A 19833-nucleotide genomic window follows, 5' to 3' on the forward strand; every position below is an offset into this window, starting at 1 on the left:
TTAAAGATGCAAAGTCAACTTAGAACAGATAGAATGCATGCTTTTTTCTTTGTAGTGATGAACAAGGAGCAAGTCCACCTTTCATTTGTCATGCTTTTTCTTTCTCCTTTCATACACTTGGCTGCTAGTGTTCCCACCATCCGTGTTTGGTGTCTCTTGGCCTCGCCAGAATCCAGCCTTATTCATAGCCTCCTCTACTCTATCTTCAAGTCTCATAGCATTGCTTACCTCTACCTCACTTCTCTTTTTGAAGAATTCATCAAAAGTTGGGAAAGCCGGATCCATGTTGTGCAAATGTTCTCCAATATAGTTCAGTTTGATTTGGCTATTGATGTTGTAATCAGCTTGTACTCCATACCTTGCATCTTGGAGTGTTGTGAACTCTTTGAGAGCCCTCAAATTTTCAGCTTGCATTTGTTCCAACTTCCCAAAAGATTCATGAGATTGAAAAGCATGTTCTTCTTGCATCACAAGGAATCTTGACTCGAATTCACTTTGTTTATTCATTATTCTTAGCTCCCTTTCTTCTTGTGCTTGTTGGTTTTTCATGTACAGTGAATGGTATTCCTCTTGCCTTTCTTGAATTCTCATGTACTGTTGTGACAATCTTCCTATTGCTTCTTGCATTTGAGTCATATCCATATTGCCATGTGGGAAAAAGTGTGGCTGTTCCTCCTCCTCTTGTGGCTCTTCTTCTAAGTGTGGCTCATCTTCTTCCATTGGTTCTTCTCTTTCCCTTATTCCATGTGGTCTTCGGCCTTGATGTGCTTCAAGGGGCATCATCATTCGTTCAATGGTTATGGGCATGTCTTGGCTTAACCACATTGGATTCTCCTCTTCCATTGGAACTTTAGCCTTTGCACACAACCTCCAAATGGTACTCGGATAGTACAACCAAGATCCGGCCGAATTCTTCTCAGCCAGCTTTTGAATGTCTTTTGCAAGGATTTCATGAACTCTTATCTCTCCTCCCACAATGATGCAATGCAGCATCACGGCTCTCTCCCTGTTAACTTCTGAGGTGTTCACTGTGCCCAGAATTGATCTTTTCATCAACTCATACCATCCTTTTGCTTCCAGGGTGAGGTTACATCTCTTCAGGTACTTATATCTGTTCTTGTCATCTCCTTCCCACTCTGAGTTCTCCATACAAATGTCTCTCGCAATCTCATCATAATCCTGATCCTCATTCAATCTTTGTTGGTATCCCGGTTCACTAAAGCGGACTGACTTTAGTTTCAAGACTTTCTTGATTGCATCCGGGCTAAAGTCTACTTCCACCCCTCGCACATAGCTCTTGTACGTTGGGGGCTCACGCATGTCAAGCCTTGGGATATTTGCATAGAATTCTCTTATGATATTGGCATTGATTCGGGTGGCTGGTGATGCAAGTTCCTCCCACCTCCTCTTCCGAATTTTGTCCTTCATTTCTTGACATCCATCATCCGGCAACAAGAGTGGAATTTCTGGGTAGATTCTTTTCTCGTTCATCCATTGAATTTGCATTTGATGAAACCAAGACTTGAATCTCCGTTGGTCATATTCATGTGTGTCTTCCTCCACCATGGGATCTTTCCCTTTTCTTCGTTTGGTTCTTGAGGAGGAGGTCATGATCACTTGGTTGGTTGAGTCTTGTGAGGTTAGAAACAGTGTGAAGAATGTTGGAGAGTTTGATGTGCGTTTGGAGTAAAAAGAAATTGAGACCGAACTTGCTATGACAAGAAATGATGAAGGGAAGTTTAAATGGTTGGAGTTTAAAGTAAGAGAAATGTTGCACAGAGCTTGTTATGTTGAGGAGTGATGAAGGGAGTGAAGTTTCCAAGGTTGGAGTGATTCGGTCATGTGCATGGCTTGAAGGTGGTATGCTTTTAAATGAGCAATGAAGGGCTGGGATGCAATTAGACTTATGGAGATCAAAGATATGCATGTAAGGATGAATGAAGACAAAGTTTGCTCCTTCCCTTGCCTTTGCCGTGATCATTCTCAAGGAGTGGCAGATTTCTTTTTCGAGGCATGTGATGGGATTTTGTCCTCATGCTATGCTTTCCTTTGTCTTGTCTTTTTCTTTGAAGATTCTTTGACCTCCTAGTCACCACAACAAGACAACATACATTAGTTTTATCCAACCATAGCAAGAGTGTTCTTTTTATTAATACTATGTGAACCATCAATTCTTATATCATTTGAACCGTGACACTCTCCTTGGAGGACACCAAACTTAATGTTTGGTCATATATAAAGAAAATGAGTATCTTCCTCCAATTAGTGAGATTCAAATGTTAAATGTTCATAAGAATTGTTTTCATCATACTTTCTTTTTCTCTTTTTTTTTTTCATGAAGGATCAATTGTATCCCTAAATCGGTGCATCAAAGTTTGATGAACACCAAACTTATTTCTTGTCAAAGGGTACATCACAATTAATGCCTTCATTACTGGAAAAGAATTTTTCCATTTATAAGATTTTGGAAAACAACAATTATATGATTTTTGATGCATGAGTTTCTACTTTTCATGAAGCTATGTGGACACCAAACTTAGTGTTTGGCCATATGCTTTGTCAAGATACTCCAAACATGCAAAATGGAATTATTTGTAACATTGGTTTAGTGTGCTTGAAGGCACACCAAACTTAGCATATGTTTCAAAATAGTGCGTGCAGTCAATGGACATGTTCATGAAAAGAGAAAAGAATTCATTCTCAATTGATCATAACTTATTGAATTTAAAATGACATGAATCTTAAAGCATGGGTTGCCTCCCATGGATCGCTCTTTTATTGTCATTAGCTTGACAAAGAGAACTTTCTTTTATGGTGGTTGGTGCTTGTAGGGCCTCAATTTGTCTCCTCTGACCGTGATCCTCTTCTTTGTTTTCTGGTGTTCAATTTCAGCATGCTCTAATGAGAGTATGTTGCTGACAGTGTAGTAGTCCTCGGCTTGTTGATTTGCCCCCAGCTGTTGATATATTAGTTGCACTTTGTCACCTTTGGAAAGCCCCTCTGTTGGAATCTTTCTGTTCTTCCAACCCCTTTTTGCTTTGTTTCTGCGTTTCATCTTTCCTTTTGTTGATCTTTCTTTTCTGGCCGTAGGCTTTCCTTGGGGACCTCTCTTTTCAGTGGCCAATACTCTAATATCCTCTTGGGCTTTTTCATCAGTCTGCACAATCCTTAGCATTGGGATGTTGCTGTGACTTTCCTGGTCATTTTTCATATAGTCTTTCTTCTCCTTGCTAAATTGTGCCTCTGGTAATACCTTCAGAGTGACACTCTGGTCATGCATCCTGAGAGTTAATTCCCCTTCCTCTACGTCTATGATAGCTCTAGTAGTGGCCAAGAATGGCCTTCCCAGTATAACAGAGTCACCATCATCATCGTTTGATTCTAGAACCACAAAATCAGCAGGGTATATAAGACCGCCCACCTTGACCAAAAAATTTTCAATTACACCCCTGGGGTACACCATTGACTTATCTACCAGCTCCAGAGACATTTGTACTGATTTGACCTCCTCTATATGCAGCTTTTTCACCAGGGATGATGGTATTAAGTTAATACTTGCTCCGAGATCGCACATTGCTTTAGTGATGGTCAATTCCCCAATGGTGCAAGGCAACAGGAAGCTCCCTGGGTCCTCAAGCTTGGGAGGAAGCCCCTTTTGAATCAAGGCCCTGCATTCCTCAGTAATCATTACGGTTTCTTTCTCATCCCAGCTTATTTTCTTGTTGACAAGCTCCTTTAAGAATTTGGCATACAGAGGCATTTGCTCAAGTGCTTCAGCCAAGGAAATATTGATTTCCAGCTTCTTAAAAATCTCAAGGAATTTGTGAAAATGCTGGTCTTTAACCTCTTTGTTGAACCTCTGGGGATAAGGCAGTGGAGGTGTGATGCTCTTTCCTATTTGCTGCTGTCCCTGAGCCACTTTCTTTGAGCTATGTAGCTGGTTGTCCTTCTCTTTAAGTTTCTCAGTGCTTTTGTTTGGCATCACAACTTGCTCCTTGGCCTCATCGTCCTTTGCTTGCTTCTCATCCTCTGTTGGTTCTTTGATGTTCTCTGCTTGTTTCTTTGTAGTGTCGTTGTTGCTTATCAATGTTCTCCCGCTCCTTAATTGTATTGCCTTGCACTCCTCCTTGGGATTTGGGATTGTGTCACTGGGCAGTGAGTTTGAAGGTCTCTCAACAGATACTTGCTTGGAGAGTTGCCCAATCTGCCTCTCTAGGCTCTTTAATGATGCTTCATGATTTTTGTTTGTTATTTCCTGGTGTTTCATCATTTTCTCTATCAAGGTCTCTAAGTTGGTGAGTCTTTGAGGTTCAGGTGGTGCTTGTGGTGGGTTGTGAGATGTGGGTGATGGGTGGTAACCATTTTGGTTGGTGGAATGGTTGTTGGATTGGTACTGGTTGAGATTAGGGTAGTTGTTTTGAGGTTTTCTGTATGTGTTTTGGTTAGTCTGCTGATGGTTGTAGTTTTGGTTGTTTCTTGGGTTGTTTTGATTTGAGTTCCTCTGCCATGGGTGTTGGTTTTGGTTGTGAGTGTCTCTCCATCTGAGGTTGGGGTGATTTTTCCATGAGGGGTTGTAGGTATCACCATAGAATTCATTTGGGCTTGAATGCATGTACTGGACTTGTTCCTGCTGTTGCTCCTCTTGGATTTCTTCATTTTGCCCCCATGTGGCTGATGGTTGGCTGGTGTTAACTGCTGCAACTTGGAGGCCATCAATCCTCTTGGTCATTTGCTCAAATTGTTGTTGAATTTGCTGCTGCATTAATTTGTTTTGAGCCAGGATTGAATCCACTCCTTCTAATTCCATTACTCCTCTCCTTTGTGATGGTTGGCGGCCTCTTTGATGAGCAAAGAAATATTGGTTGTTGGCCACCATATCAATGAGTTCTTGAGCCTCCTCTGCAGTTTTCATGAGTTGCAAGGAACCTCCAGCTGAATGATCCAAAGCTTCCTGGGATTTCAGTGTTAAGCCTTCATAGAAGTTCTGCAGCTTCTCCCACTCATTAAACATGGCAGGGGGACATTTCCTGATTAGAGCCTTGTACCTCTCCCATGCCTCATAGATGGTTCAGCCTCCATTTGTGTAAATGTTTGTACCTCAGCTTTCAACCTTATAATCCTCTGAGGTGGGTAAAACTTGGCAAGAAACTTGGTTACCAAATCATCCCAGTTGTTGATGCTGTCCCTTGGAAAAGATTCCAACCATTGAGTGGCCTTGTCCCTGAGAGAAAATGGGAATAGCATCAGCTTGTAACTGTCAGGAGGCACACCATTAGTTTTGACAGTGTTGCATATCCTCAAGAAAGTGGACAAATGTTGGTGTGGGTCTTCAAGTGGTCCTCCACCAAAAGAGCAATTATTCTGAACCAAAGTGATGAGTTGTGGCTTGAGTTCAAAATTGTTAGCATTGACATTTGGAGCCAAGATGCTGCTCCCACAATGTCTAGGATTTGCAAAGGTATAGGAAGCCAAAACTCTCCTCTGGGGTGGGTTGTCATTGTTGTTGTCTGCTCCACCTGGTGGATTGGTTGAATGTTCCTCCATCTCTTGGAATTCGTCGTCTGATTCCTCTTCTCCAACAATATTTTTCCCTCTTTCAGCTCTTCTTAACCTCCTGAGAGTTCTTTCGTCTTGTTATGAAAATTGGGTATGGTTCTTCTTGTACCTGACATACAAGCAGAGCATGAGAAATGCACAAAACCAGTGACACTTCAATCTACTTCTAGATTGAAGTGTTAGTTAGTTCAAGCAAAAAATCAAACAGTTAGTGGGTTAATCAAAATTAAAGAAAAAGTGCTTGATCTAGATTACCACCTCACTTAATCATTGTCAATCTAATCAATCCCCGGCAACGGCGCCAAAAACTTGATGAGTATTTTGGTAGAAAAATAAATTTCTCCCAAAACACACAATTCTAACCGGCAAGTGCACCGGGTCGCATCAAGTAATAAAAACTCACGGGAGTGAGGTCGATCCCACAGGGATTGAAGGATTGAGCAATTTTAGTTTAGTGGTTGATTTAGTCAAGCGAATCAAGATTTGGTTGATTGATTGGTGATTTGCAGAATTTAAATTGCAAGGAAAGTAAAGGGAACGGGTGATTGGCATGAAATTAAAGAGAACAAGAATTAAATTGATGAATCTTAAAGTACAAGAAACATAAATTGCAGAAACTTAGATTGCATGAAATGTAAATTGCAGAATCTTAAAGTGCAAGAAATGTAAATGGCTTGAAATGTAAAGGGGATTGGGGATTGGATTTGCAAAATTTAAACAAGGAAAAGTAAATTTCATCAAGCAAAGAAGTAGAAGAGGAGTAGGATCAAATTGGATCTCAGAGCAGAAAAGTAAATGAACATGGAAAACAGTAACAGAGAATGTAAAATTGGGAAATTAGATCTCAGGACCTAGAGACTAGAAAACCAAGTCTAGATCTCAATGCCTTCCTAGATCCAACAAGAACAATTGCAAGGGAATTGTAAATTTCAAGGAAAGTAGATGAAGAGCAATTAACAGAAAATTAAATTCAATTAAGCAGTGAGTAAAGCAGAGAGATCCAAGGTCGAGATTGAAACAGAATTTTTTCAATTCTCCAACCCAAGATCCAAGACAATTGTAATTGAAATTGAAAGCAATAAAACTGAGAGGAAGAGAAGTGAATTCTCCTTCCCCAAGACTAAGAAATTAAAGATCACTCAATATCCAAAGCTCTCCGAAAACTATTATGAAAATTCCCAGGGAAAGCTCCTCGAAGAACTTGAATTCTATCCTATTTATACACTTTCTTCAAATGATCTTCAAGCCTTGAGTTAGGCCTTTGCTCTTGGTGGAATTAGGTTGAAAGAGGCCTTGGTTGATTGCTCTTGAAGTTTGGAGAAGAACCAAAGTGAACCAATTGAACCGGGTTGGAGTTTTGCAAAAGTTGGACCAAAAGTTGGAGCAAAAGTTAGGGTCTAACTTTTGGTCCAACTTTTCATATCAGCTCCCACATCTTGCTGATACTCACGTTGGTGCAAAAGTTAGGGGTCTAACTTTTGCACCAACGTTGGCCTTCCTTGGTGCACTTGTGGCGCCAACGTTAGCCTCCAAGTTAGGGGCTAACGTTGGCGCAAACTTTTGCTCCTCCCCTTATAGTTTTCACGTGCCAACGTTAGCCTCCAAGTTAGGGGCTAACGTTGGCGCAAACTTTTGGTGCCCAGGGGTGATTTTCATCATGCCAACGTTAGCCTCCAAGTTAGGGGCTAACGTTGGCGCAAACTTTTGGTGCCCAGGGGTGATTTTCTTGTGCCAACGTTAGCCTCCAAGTTAGGGGCTAACGTTGGCGCAAACCTTTGGTACCCAGGGAGTGATTTTCAAGTTCCAACGTTAGCCCAAAAGTTAGGGGCTAACGTTGAGGCTAACTTTTCACCCAAAAGTTTGTGCAAAAGTTTGAGGCTAACTTTAGGTCCAGCTTTTTGCTTCCTGGTTCAATTTCACTTATTCCATTGTCTTCTCTTTACTCCTAGCCATTCCTTCTTGCTTGAACCTTTCTCCAAGCTTTCTTCACCTATCATTAATCAACCAAACACATCAAAGCTATGCTTAAAATCATGAGATATTCATTCTTTCATAATATGTGACAATTATAGTATAAAACCTCATGAAATAGCATGAATTCATACATGGTTGATTCAATCAAAGAAAACATGAAAATCTACCTAATTGGCTTGCTTGTAGCTCAAGAAAGTGCATAATTCTAATGAAAACAAAAGAAAAAGACTAGTTAAAATAGGCTAAGATGACTTGTCATCATAAACCTTACGTGAGTAAGGGTCGATCCCACGGAGATTGTCGGCTTGAAGCAAGCTATGGTCATCTTGTAAATCTCAGTCAGGCGGATTCAAATGGTTATGGAGTTTAAGGTTATGAAAATAAACATAAAATAAAGATAGAGATACTTATGTAATTCATTGGTGGATTTCAGATAAGCGTATGAAGATGCTTTGTTCCCCTTGAACCTCTGCTTTCCTATTGCCTTCTTCCAATCATTCATACTCCTTTCCATGGAAAGCTTTATGTTGGGCATCACCTTTGTCAATGGCTACATCCCGTCCTCTCAGTGAAAATGGTCCTGATGCTCTGTCACAACATCGGCTAATCAGCTGTCGGTTCTCGATCATGTCGGAATAGGATCCATTGATCCTTTTGCGTCTGTCACATGCACCACAATCGCGAATTTGAAGCTCGTCACAGTCATCCCTTCCCAAATCCTAGTCAGAATACCACAGACAATGTTTAGACTTTCTGGATCTCAGGAATGGCTGCCAATAATTCTAGCCTATACCACGAAGGTTCCAATCTTAGATTAGAAACCCAAGAGATATGCATTCAAGCCATTGCTAGTAGAACAGAGGTGGTTGTCAGGCACATGTTCATAGGTGAGAATGATGATGAGTGTCACGGATCATCACATTTATCAAGTTGAAGAACGAATGAATATCTTGGAGTAGAAATAGACTTGAGTTGAATAGAAATACAATAGTACTTGTATTAATTCATGAAGAACAGCAAAGCTCCACACTTTAATCTATGGTGTGTAGAAACTCCACCGTTGAGAATACATAAGAACAAGGTCCAGGCATGGCCGAATGGTCAGCCTCCAAACGTGTCTAAGATAGCATAAGACTTATCAAAAATTCAAAGTATGAAAATACAATAGCAAAAGGTCCTTTTTATAGAGAACTAGTAGCCTAGGGTTTACAGAAATCAGTAATTAATGCAGAAATCTTCTTCCGGGCCCACTTGGTGTGTGCTTGGGCTGAGCATTGAAGCATCTTCATGTAGAGACTTTTCTTGGAGTTAAACGCCAGCTTTTGTGCCAGTTTGGGCGTTTAACCCCAGCTTTTGTGCCAGTTTTGGAGTTAAACGCCAGAATTCTTGAGCTAACTTGGAACGCCTGTTTGGGCCATCAAATCTCGGGCAAAGTATGGGCCATTATATATTTCTAGAAAGCCCAGAATGTCTACTTTCCAACGCAATTAAGAGCGCACCAATTGGGCTTCTGTAGCTCCAGAAAATCCACTTTGAGTGCAGGGAGGTCAGAATACAACAGCATCTGCAGTCCTTTTTCAGCCTCTGAATCAGATTTTTGCTCAGGTCCCTCAATTTCGGCCAGAAAATACCTAAAATCACAGAAAAAAACACAAACTCATAGTAAAGTCTAGAAGAGTGATTTTTATTTAAAAACTAATAAAAACATAATAAAAACTAACAAAAATATACTAAAAACAATGCCAAAAAGCGTATAAATTATCCGCTCATCACAACACCAAACTTAAATTGTTGCTTGTCCCCAAGCAACTGAAAATCAAATAGGAAAAAAAAGAAGAGAATATACAATGAATTCCAAAAACATCTATGAAGATCAGTATTAATTAGATGAGCGGGGCTTTTAGCTTTTTGCTTCTGAATAGTTTTGGCATCTAACTTTATCCCTTGAAGTTCAGAATGATTGGCATCTATAGGAACTCAGAATCCAGATAGTGTTACTGACTCTCCTAGTTAAGTATGTTGATTCTTGAACACAGCTACTTTATGAGTCTTGGCCGTGGCCCTAAGCACTTTGTTTTCCAGTATTACCACCGGATACATAAATGCCACAGACACATAACTGGGTGAACCTTTTCAGATTGTGACTCAGCTTTGCTAGAGTCCCCAATTAGAGGTGTCTGGGGTTCTTAAGCACACTCTTCTTTTTCTTTGGACCTTGACTTTAACCGCTCAGTCTCAAGTTTTCACTTGACACCTTCACGCCACAAGCACATGGTTAGGGACAGCTTGGTTTAGCCGCTTAGGCCAGGATTTTATTCCTGTGGGCCCTCCTATCCACTGATGCTCAAAGCATTGGATCCTTTTTATCACCCTTGCCTTTTGGTTTAAAGGGGTATTGGCTTTTTCTGCTTGCTTTTCCTCTTTTTTTTTTTTGCAAGCTTTTCACTGCTTTTTCTTGCTTCAAGAATCAATTTTATGATTTTTCAGATCATCAGATAACATTTCTCCTTTTCCTTTCATTCTTTCAAGAGCCAACAATTTTAACATTCATAAACAATCAAATTCAAAAATATGCACTGTTCAAGCATTCATTCAGAAAAACAATAGTATTGCCACCACATCAAGATAATTAAACTGTTTTAAAATTTGAAATTCATGCACTTCTTTTTCCTTTTCAATTAAAAACATTTTTTATTTAAGAAAGGTGATGGATTCATTTTCATAGCTTTAAGGCATAGACACTAAGACACTAATGATCATGTAATAAAGACATAAACATAGATAAACATAAAGCATAATTTTTAAAAAACAGAAAATAAAGAACAAGGAAATTAAAGAACGGGTCCACCTTAGTGATGGCGGCTTGTTCTTCCTCTTGAAGATCTTATGAAGTGCTTGAGCTCTGATGAGCGGATAATTTATACGCTTTTTGGCATTATTTTTAGTATGTTTTTAGTAGGATCTAGTTACTTTTAGGGATGTTTTTTTCATTTTTTATGTTAAATTCACATTTCTAGACTTTACTATGAGTTTGTGTGTTTTTCTATGATTTCAGGTATTTTCTGGCTGAAATTGAGGGACTTGAGCAAAAATCAGATTCAGAGGTAGAAGAAGGACTGCTGATGCTGTTGGATTCTGACCTCCCTGCACTCAAAGTGGATTTTCTAGAGCTACTGAACTCAAAATGGCGCGCTTCCAATTGCGTTGGAAAGTAGACATCCAGGACTTTCCAGGAATATATAATAGTCCATACTTTGGCCGCGTTTAGATGACGCAAAAGAGCGTTGAACGCCAGTTCTACGCTGCAGTCTGGAGTTAAATGCCAGAAACACATCACGAACTAGAGTTGAACGCCAAAAATACGTTACAACTTGGCGTTCAACTCCAGAAGAAGCCTCTGCACGTGTAAACTTCAAGCTCAGCCCAAGCACACACCAAGTGGGCCCCGAAAGTGGGTTTATGCATCAATTACTTACTTCTGTAAACCCTAGTAGCTAGTTTAGTATAAATAGGACTTTTTACTATTGTATTGACATCCTGAGTTACATCTTCGGATCATCTTATGATTTTTAGTTCATCTTAGGATCATATTGATCACGTTTGGGGGCTGGCCATTCGGCCATGCAGGGACCTTATCACTTATGTATTTTCAACGGTAGAGTTTCTACACACCATAGATTAAGGTGTGGAGCTCTGCTGTTCCTCACGAATGAATGCAAAGTACTCCTGTTTCTCTATTCAATTCAACTTATTCCGCTTCTAAGATATTCATTTGCATTTCAATATTAATGTGATGAATGTGACAATCATCATCATTCCTGTACGAACGCGTGCCTGACAACTGTAACGACCCAACTTCCAATACGTCATGATCGTACTAAAAGTAAGGCGTTACTGACCTGTTTTCCTTATTAACTATTTACTATTATGCCTTTAGTTCGATATCGCAATTCAATTTTAGTAAAAATACCAGGAATTTTTGTTTTTATTAATTAAAATCATATAGCAAACATCACCAAGTAATAATAATCACATAATTATTAATAATAGTAATATTATACAAAAGAAATTAAATAAAATTCAGGTACAACTCCTATCCCTCTGCATAAAATAAAAACCTTAAGCAGTAAGAGCGAGGGAATTCTATGAAAGAAACTCAAGTCATAAACTTAACTCGTAAGTAAATTCTAGAATCTCCCGCAGCTTCAAACTGAATCTTCAAACCTGTGTCACTGAAAGGGTGGAAGATTTTGGGGTGAGAACAAACCACACGTTCTCAGTAGGGAATGGGAATGCCGTAAAAGTAATGATTAACATGCAAATAATTAACTTTGCTTAATAAACATTCTTTGTCAACCCTTTGATATACTTTTTAATCTTACTTTAGATAAATAGTTACTTTCTTTAGATTCCTAAACCCAAAACAGATCTCAATCACAAAATTTGACATATTAAATATCTTTCAGCCACATAATTGATTCTCAGTCACAACAAACAGTTATCAATCATCTTTATACATTCACAAACTACTAGCACCATTAAGTAACTCAATTAATCACACAAACAACACAATCACAGAGAAGTAATATAAGCAAACAAAACTAAATGCAAATGCACAACCAATATGATGCATGTCTGTCCTAAGCAGGCCATGAGCTCACGTGTCGGTTTACACCCTACAGCCCGACATTACCTAGGAACAAGTCCCAGATATGGCTTCCCTTTGTGTCCTTAGTGCATATGTGTCGGTGGTAAGAATACCACTCCTTCGTGACTACCGGCAGTCGGCGCAAAGCCCGACCCCATAATATACGCACAAGGGGAAACAGTGATCCTCAGTTCGTGGGCGTCCCCGAGATCATTTCACAAACAAAACAGAGATCTTCAGTTCGTGGGTTATACCCGAGATCAATACACAGCAAACATTGATCTTCAGTTCATGGGCTATACCCGAGATCAACATACAACAATTCATTGGTTATTCCCGTAATCAATGATTATCAGTCCGTGGGTTTTTCCTGCATATAAAACAAATAACAATCTATAGGTTTTCCCCGAGATCAATGATCATTCAGTTCATGGGTACTTCCCGAATTTTACTAATTATCAATTCATGGATTTTCCCCTTAGTTAAACAACTAACAGTTCGTGGGGTTTTCCCGTATTTTATCACTTTTCATTTTCCTTTCTAAAACTCAACAATCCATATATCAGTTCCCCATTCTCTTTTCCCTTTGAATCCTTAACATATTTTCTTAAACCTTTCTTAACTTTCTCAAGCATTCGTTCGCAAAAATCTCAATCATCAATTCAGTTCATAATCTCTGCTTTAACAACCTTGAGTCAAGCCAACTTTAAAACTATTTTTCAGTTTAGTCCTCTATCAAAAGACTCAAGAAAATCATTTATTTTAATTTCATTAAACACCTTTCAAAACATAACCTCTCATTAGAAGTAATCAAATAAAACTTAAATAATCATTTTTCAAATCCAAATCTTCTAAAATAACTTCTCAAATAAAACCTCAAATTTAATAAAATTTCGGCAGCACCTCCCCTAAAACTCGGACTTAGCCACCCTTACGGGTTCCCTCTTTCTCAACAAGTCTCCTCCTTTCCTCAACAACTACCAAATAAGAGGTTCTCAAATCAGTTAGAAAATTCACAATTTACAATAGCCAACAGTTCGGTCATAACCCACAATTTCCACATAACCCTCAATTCAACTTTCACCTCATCAATTCGTAACTAACTTTCACTTATCATAGGATTCTTTCAAAATTAAACTCAATAAACTAGTATTCCAAGAAACTTGGTGTTGAGGTAATTTGGTCACAATAAAAACTTGTACCATCTCTCTTAAAATTCTGTTATTGTTTCCTAAGAAAATGCAGAAAAACAGCAGCAAGTAGTAAGTTTGATAAATTCCTTAAAAATCCAGTTTTCACCCAATGCCTTTTAAAATTCACAATCTCAAACAAGACTCTTTTAGCTTTTTATTGAATCAAATTCCAGATTAATACCATGTCATATGAAATAGTTATAAAGTGAGAAACACAGCCAGGCCTTTTAGAATTCGGTTTCCAAAATCCAGTGAGTTATCCATACTCTTTTCAACATATCTACTTGGTTAAATAGGATATTGACATGAAATTTAAAATGAAGATTGTGGACACAGGAAGCTTGAAAATGCCGTTGGTTTCAGCTCAAATGCTTACCAAAATTGAAAGTTAAGTGAGTTGGAAGTTGGTGCTTCTGCAGTAAAGAAACAGAATTTTCTGCAGAAACCATCAATCTTCAAAAATTCACTTCTCCCAAAATACTCATCAATAAATTCTGAGTTTTTTATGAGGTGCTCAAAACACAGTAAAGTTTCATAAAAAAATAGTTTCATTCAAGTATATGACCTGGGATGCTCCCAGAAATTGATTCTTTCTACTGTCATGTACGCAGAAATTCTGCCTTAAGCATTTTCAACAACCTTACTTATCAAAAACCACATTTGAACTTATAACCCTTCCAAAATCACACGTTTAACCTCTTTTTAGTTATTCAAAATTGTCTTCATTGCCAACACAGCCCAAGAACCCAGAATCAATAATTCACACGATGTCAAGTACTTAAGCATCATCAAACCTTTTCTTTTCTACATTATGCCAAACATAATTTTCCATATACACTCATCATCATTCAAACACACAATAACTCATCAATTCACACCAGCAAGCTCAGCAACAAAAGTAACACCATTTATTCTATCCCTTACAACATTCAGTACGCACAATCATCAAATCAATCACCAACTACAGTTATAATTCAACTCAATTCCATCCATATCAGAGAAAACAATATCAATTACAACTTCAAACACTCACAACAAAGCCCAAAAGCATTCGCAGCCTTAACCTGAATTCAATAATCCAATTGAAGCACTAAAATATCATCAAACTTATTCCAAATTTCACAACCTCAACCATCATCACAATAACCCCAAACCAAACACAATTCTAACTCAGTTCATCAATTATCATTACGACAACTTTTCAATAGTTAACTCATCAAATTACAATTTAACAAGTATTATCAAATGAATCACCATTCACAGCCACATTTAATTCCAGTCACAACTCAAAATATTCACAACAACTAACAAATTTCAAATGCATTTCAGGTCATTCATAACAATTAAGAAATTCTAAACCATTGTTAACCATTTGCACTTATTCAAATAACTTGGTGGGCATTCTAAATTAAAAATGTTAAATCCCCTACCTCAATATCGCATTAACAACGCAATTAAACCAAGCAGCAGCCTCGGTGACGTTTTTCCTATGAGTTCCCTTCCTCTGGCAACAACACAGCTGCTCGGGACCTACGTAGCAGCATCAGAATCATCAAGAGCGGCTCCAACATTGGTTCCCGGTGACTCCAATAGCACTAGCAATCTCCAAATAGAGCCGGCAGCAACGTGACCACCTCACGGCAGCAATCAGAAACGGTGAATTATAATATGATAACAGTAAAAATTCTGGAAACTCCATGCTAACTCAAACTAAAGCAAGAACCAGAATGCCTTACCTCAATTAGACAATAATAACAGAACGAGGAAACGACGACAGCAGGAACGGCAGCCCAGGGGTGACGGAGGCGCGGCTCCATCACCAGTGACCAAGAAGCACGGCAGAGGCGTTTACCCCACTCAATGGCGTTCTCTCCCTCAACTGGCCTTCCTCCACCCATAAGCTCCTCTCTCAGCGGACCAGAGAAGCCTAAACGGAGCTCCATCGTGACTCTCTGCTTTGGACGGCGTCGCACAGCGGTGAGACCCGGCGGCGGCAGCGCTATGGCTCAGCAACGGTGGCACGAACGGCAACGCGAACAGCTCGCCTTCCACCTCGCGCCACTCCACCTCTGTCTCCCTCAAACCCAACATCGTTCTCCCCTGCTCCTTCGAGCTCGATGGCAAAGGACCCACAGCGGCGCAGCGGGTCACACTCCTCCAGCATCGCGCCTTCTCCCTCCCCCTTTCAGTGACAGCGGCGCGACTCATGGTTCTATGGACGGGATGACGCCGTGAAGCAGCTCGGCGGCGAGTTCCGTGGAGGCGGCAGTGACAGCGAACCTGATGGTGACGAGAGGTGCGGCAGAGCGAGCGGAGCTGGACGATGGCTAGGCGCGGCTCACTCTTCTCCGGTTTCCCCTCCCATGGTTCACCCCTGACTCCTCACTCTCCCTCTCTGATGTTCTATTCTGAAGCATGTATTACGTTGGAGGGGTGTTTTGGGTGGCTGGGATAAGAAATTAGGGTTAGGATTTATGGGATTTGGGAATTAGGGTTTCTGATTCAATTTGGGAATTTAGGTTTAGGAATTAGGGATTTTATAAAGTAATATGGATAAACATAAATAGATATTTTGATAAAATTGGAGGGTAGAGAAATTTTAAAATCAAATATACTCTCTTAAAAATATTTAGGAACATTATTTATCAACATATTGCTAAGTTCAATCAATTATTTCTAATTTACATTATAAAATGAACAAGTTAATTATATTTTGTAAAGTACAATTTAAATTCAAATATCAATTTTCTAGATTAAATCATACAAGTCTCTATTATTTTTCTATCTCCGAAACTTTAATTTCAATTTATAAAATCATTAATTATAATAAAAATTGTACATAAATATTAATTGATGTAAACTTAAAGTATTTATAAATATTAATCTAATAATTTCTAGTAAATTAATTCCTAAGAGGTCAAATTAATAACATAATTCATTCAAAATAGAATTTATTTAAATTAAATTATACAAATCTTCTTATTTTTCAATTATCAAAATTATAATTTCAATTATACCAAATATCTAATAAAATTTATATAAAAATTCTAATTAATTTAAACTCCAATTATTATGAAACTCCATTTAATTACCTTTAGTAAAATAATATTCTTAAAATAAATCACAAATAACTAATTATTTGATTTTCAAAAACTAGGGTTGTTACAACAACCACTTCCGTTCCACCTTAGATTGGATGATTATCTCTTGGATCTCTTAATCAGAATCTTCGTGGTATAAGCTAGATTGATGGCGGCATTCATGAGAATCCAGAAAGTCTAAACCTTGTCTGTGGTATTCCGAGTAGGATTCAGGGATTGAATGACTGTGACGAACTTCAAACTCGCGAGTGCTGGGCGTAGTGACAGACGCAAAAGGAGGGTGAATCCTATTCCAGTATGATCGAGAACCTCAGATGATTAGCCGTGCTGTGACAGAGCATTTGGACCGTTTTCACAGAGAGGATGGGATGTAGCCATTGACAACGGTGATGCCTCCAGATGATTAGCCATGCAGTGACAGCGCATCGAACCATTTTCACAGAGAGGATGAGATGTAGCCATTGACGACGGTGATGCCCTCACACAAAGTTTGCCATAGAAAGGAGTAAGACTGATTGGATGAAGACAGCGGGAAAGCAGAGATTCAGAGGAACGCAAGCATCTCTATACGCTTATCTGAAATTCTCACCAATGATATACATAAGTATTTTTATCTTTATTTTCTATTTATTTATTATTTATTTTCGAAAACTCCATAACTATTTGATATCCGCCTGACTGAGATTAACAAGATGACCATAGCTTGCTTCATACCAACAATCTCTGTGGGATCGACCCTTACTCATGTAAGGTTTTATTACTTGGACGACCCATTGCACTTGCTGGTTAGTTGTGCGAAGTTGTGAAGTTATGTTTGGACCATGGTATTGTGCACCTGTTTTTTGGCGCCATTACCAGGGGAAAGAACGAACAAATAATTTTACAACCTAATCTGAGTAACAATTTCACATATCAAGTTTTTGGCACCGTTGCCGGGGATTGTTCGAGTTTGGACAACTGACGGTTCATCTTGTTGCTCAGATTAGGTAATTTTCTTTTTGTTTTATTTTTAAAAAAATTTTTCTTCAAAAATCTTTCAAAAAAAATAAAAAAAATTTCTTTCAAAAAATTTCTCATATGTTTTCGAAAATTATTCTAAATTTTTAAGAATGAATTCTAGTGTTTCATGAAGCATGTTGGAGCCTGGCTGGCTGCAAAGCCATGTCTGAATTTTTTTAGACTAAGGCTTCCAAACCATCAGCATAGAGGCAAGTTAATTTGATAACTAATGAGCAGTATATCTGAGTTACATACTAAAGCTTGACTGGCTATTAAGCCATGTCCAACCCTTTGATTGGAGCTTTGGGCTAATATTGAAAGATTCCTGTAATTCTTCTTAAAGATTTTGGAATTCTTATTTTCTTTTTCACATTAATTTTCGAAAAATACCAAAAAAAAATTATAAAATCATAAAATTCAAAAATATTTTATGTTGTTTGTTTGAGTCTTGTGTCAAATTTCAAGTTTGGTGTCAATTGCATTTTTTTAAAAAATTCTTTGCATTTTTCGAAAATTCATGCATTCATAGTGTTCTTCATGATCTTCAAGTTGTTCTTGGCTAGTCTTCTTGTTTGATCTTCATATTTTCTTGTTTTGTGTCTTTTCTTGTTTTTTATATACATTCTTGCATTCATAGTGTCTATACATGAAAAATTTCTAAGTTTGGTGTCTTGCATGTTTTCTTTTCTTGAAAATTTTTCAAAAATAAGTTCTTGATGTTCATCTTGACATTCAAAGTGTTCTTGGTGTTCATCTTGACATTCATAGCATTCTTGCATGCATTCATTGTTTTGATCCAAAATTTTCATGCATTGCATCATTTTCATGTTTTTCTCTTTCATCATTAAAAATTCAAAAATAAAAAAAATATATTTCCCTTTTTCACTCATAAATTTCGAAAATTTGAGTTGACTTTTTCAAAACTTTTTAAAACTTAGTTGTTTCTTATGAGTCAAATCAAATTTTCAATTTAAAAATCTTATCTTTTTTAAAATCTTTTTCAAAAATCATATCTTTTTCATTTTTTTTATTTTCGAAAATTATAAAAATATTTTTCAAAAATCTTTTTCTTAATTTTATCTCATAATTTTTGAAAATATCTTCAACAATTAATGTTTTGATTCAAAAATTTCAAGTTTGTTACTTGCTTGTCAAGAAAGATTCAAACTTTAAGTTCTAGAATCATATCTTGTGATTACTTGTGAGTCAAGTCATTAATTATGATTTTAAAATTGATTTTCAAATATCTTTTCTAACTTCTTATCTTCTTATCTTTTCAAAATTGATTTTCAAATCTTTTTCAACTAACTAATTGACTTTTTGTTTGTTTCTTATCTTTTTCAAAACTACCTAACTAACTCTCTCTCTCCAATTTTCAAAAATCTCTTCCCTCTTTTTCAAAAATTCTTTTTAATTAACTAATTGTTTCAATTTTTAATTTTAATTTGCTTTCATTCCTAATTTTCGAAAATCACTAACCCCTTTTCAAAATTTTATTTTCGAAAATCCTCTTTCTCTCTCATCTCCTTCTATTTATTTATTCATCTACTAACACTTTATCTCACCCAAATTCGAACCCCCTCTTCCAACTGTGTTCGAATTTTCTCTTCTTCCCTTCTTTACATTACATTCTTTTCTTCTTCTACTCACACAGGGGAACCTCTATACCTGGGTAAAAAGGATCCCTATTATTATTATTTTTCTGTTCCCTCTTTTTCATATGAGCAGGAGCAAGGACAGGAACATTCTTATTGAAGCAGACCCTGAACCTGAAAGGACTCTGAAGAGGAAACTAAGAGAACCTAAAATACAACAATCCAGAGATAACCTTACAGAAATTTTCGAACAGAAAGAGGAGATGGCAGCCAAAAATAATAATAATGCATTGAGGATGCTTGGTAACTTTACTGCACCTAATTCCAATTTACATGGAAGAAGCATCTCCATCCCTACCATTGGAGCAAACAATTTTGAGCTGAAACCTCAATTAGTTTCTGTGATGCAACAAAACTGCAAGTTTCATGGACTTCCATCTGAAGATCCTTTTCAGTTCTTAACTGAATTCTTGCAAATCTGTGATACTGTTAAGACTAATGGAGTAGATCCTAAAGTCTACAGGCTCATACTTTTCCCTTTTGCTGTGAAAGACAGAGCTAGAATATGGTTAGACTCTCAACCTAAGGATAGCCTGAACTCTTGGGATAAGCTGGTCAAGGCTTTCTTAGCCAAGTTCTTTCCTCCTCAAAAGCTGAGTAAGCTTAGAGTGGATGTTCAAACCTTCAGATAGAAAGAAGGTGAATCCCTCTATGAAGCTTGGGAGAGATACGAGGAACTGACCAAAAAGTGTCCTTCTGACATGCTT

General features: G+C 37.9%; 1 non-coding gene across 1 annotated transcript; it reads right to left on the reverse strand.

The window, feature by feature from the left end:
* Positions 1-19725: 19725 nt before the first annotated feature.
* LOC112780816 (small nucleolar RNA R71) lies at positions 19726-19833 on the reverse strand. The gene has a single exon (XR_003191630.1). It is a non-coding gene; the product is annotated as a small nucleolar RNA R71 (small nucleolar RNA).

Source organism: Arachis hypogaea, chromosome 19, assembly GCF_003086295.3.
Source record: "Arachis hypogaea cultivar Tifrunner chromosome 19, arahy.Tifrunner.gnm2.J5K5, whole genome shotgun sequence".
In the NCBI taxonomy this organism is placed as follows: domain Eukaryota; kingdom Viridiplantae; phylum Streptophyta; class Magnoliopsida; order Fabales; family Fabaceae; genus Arachis; species Arachis hypogaea.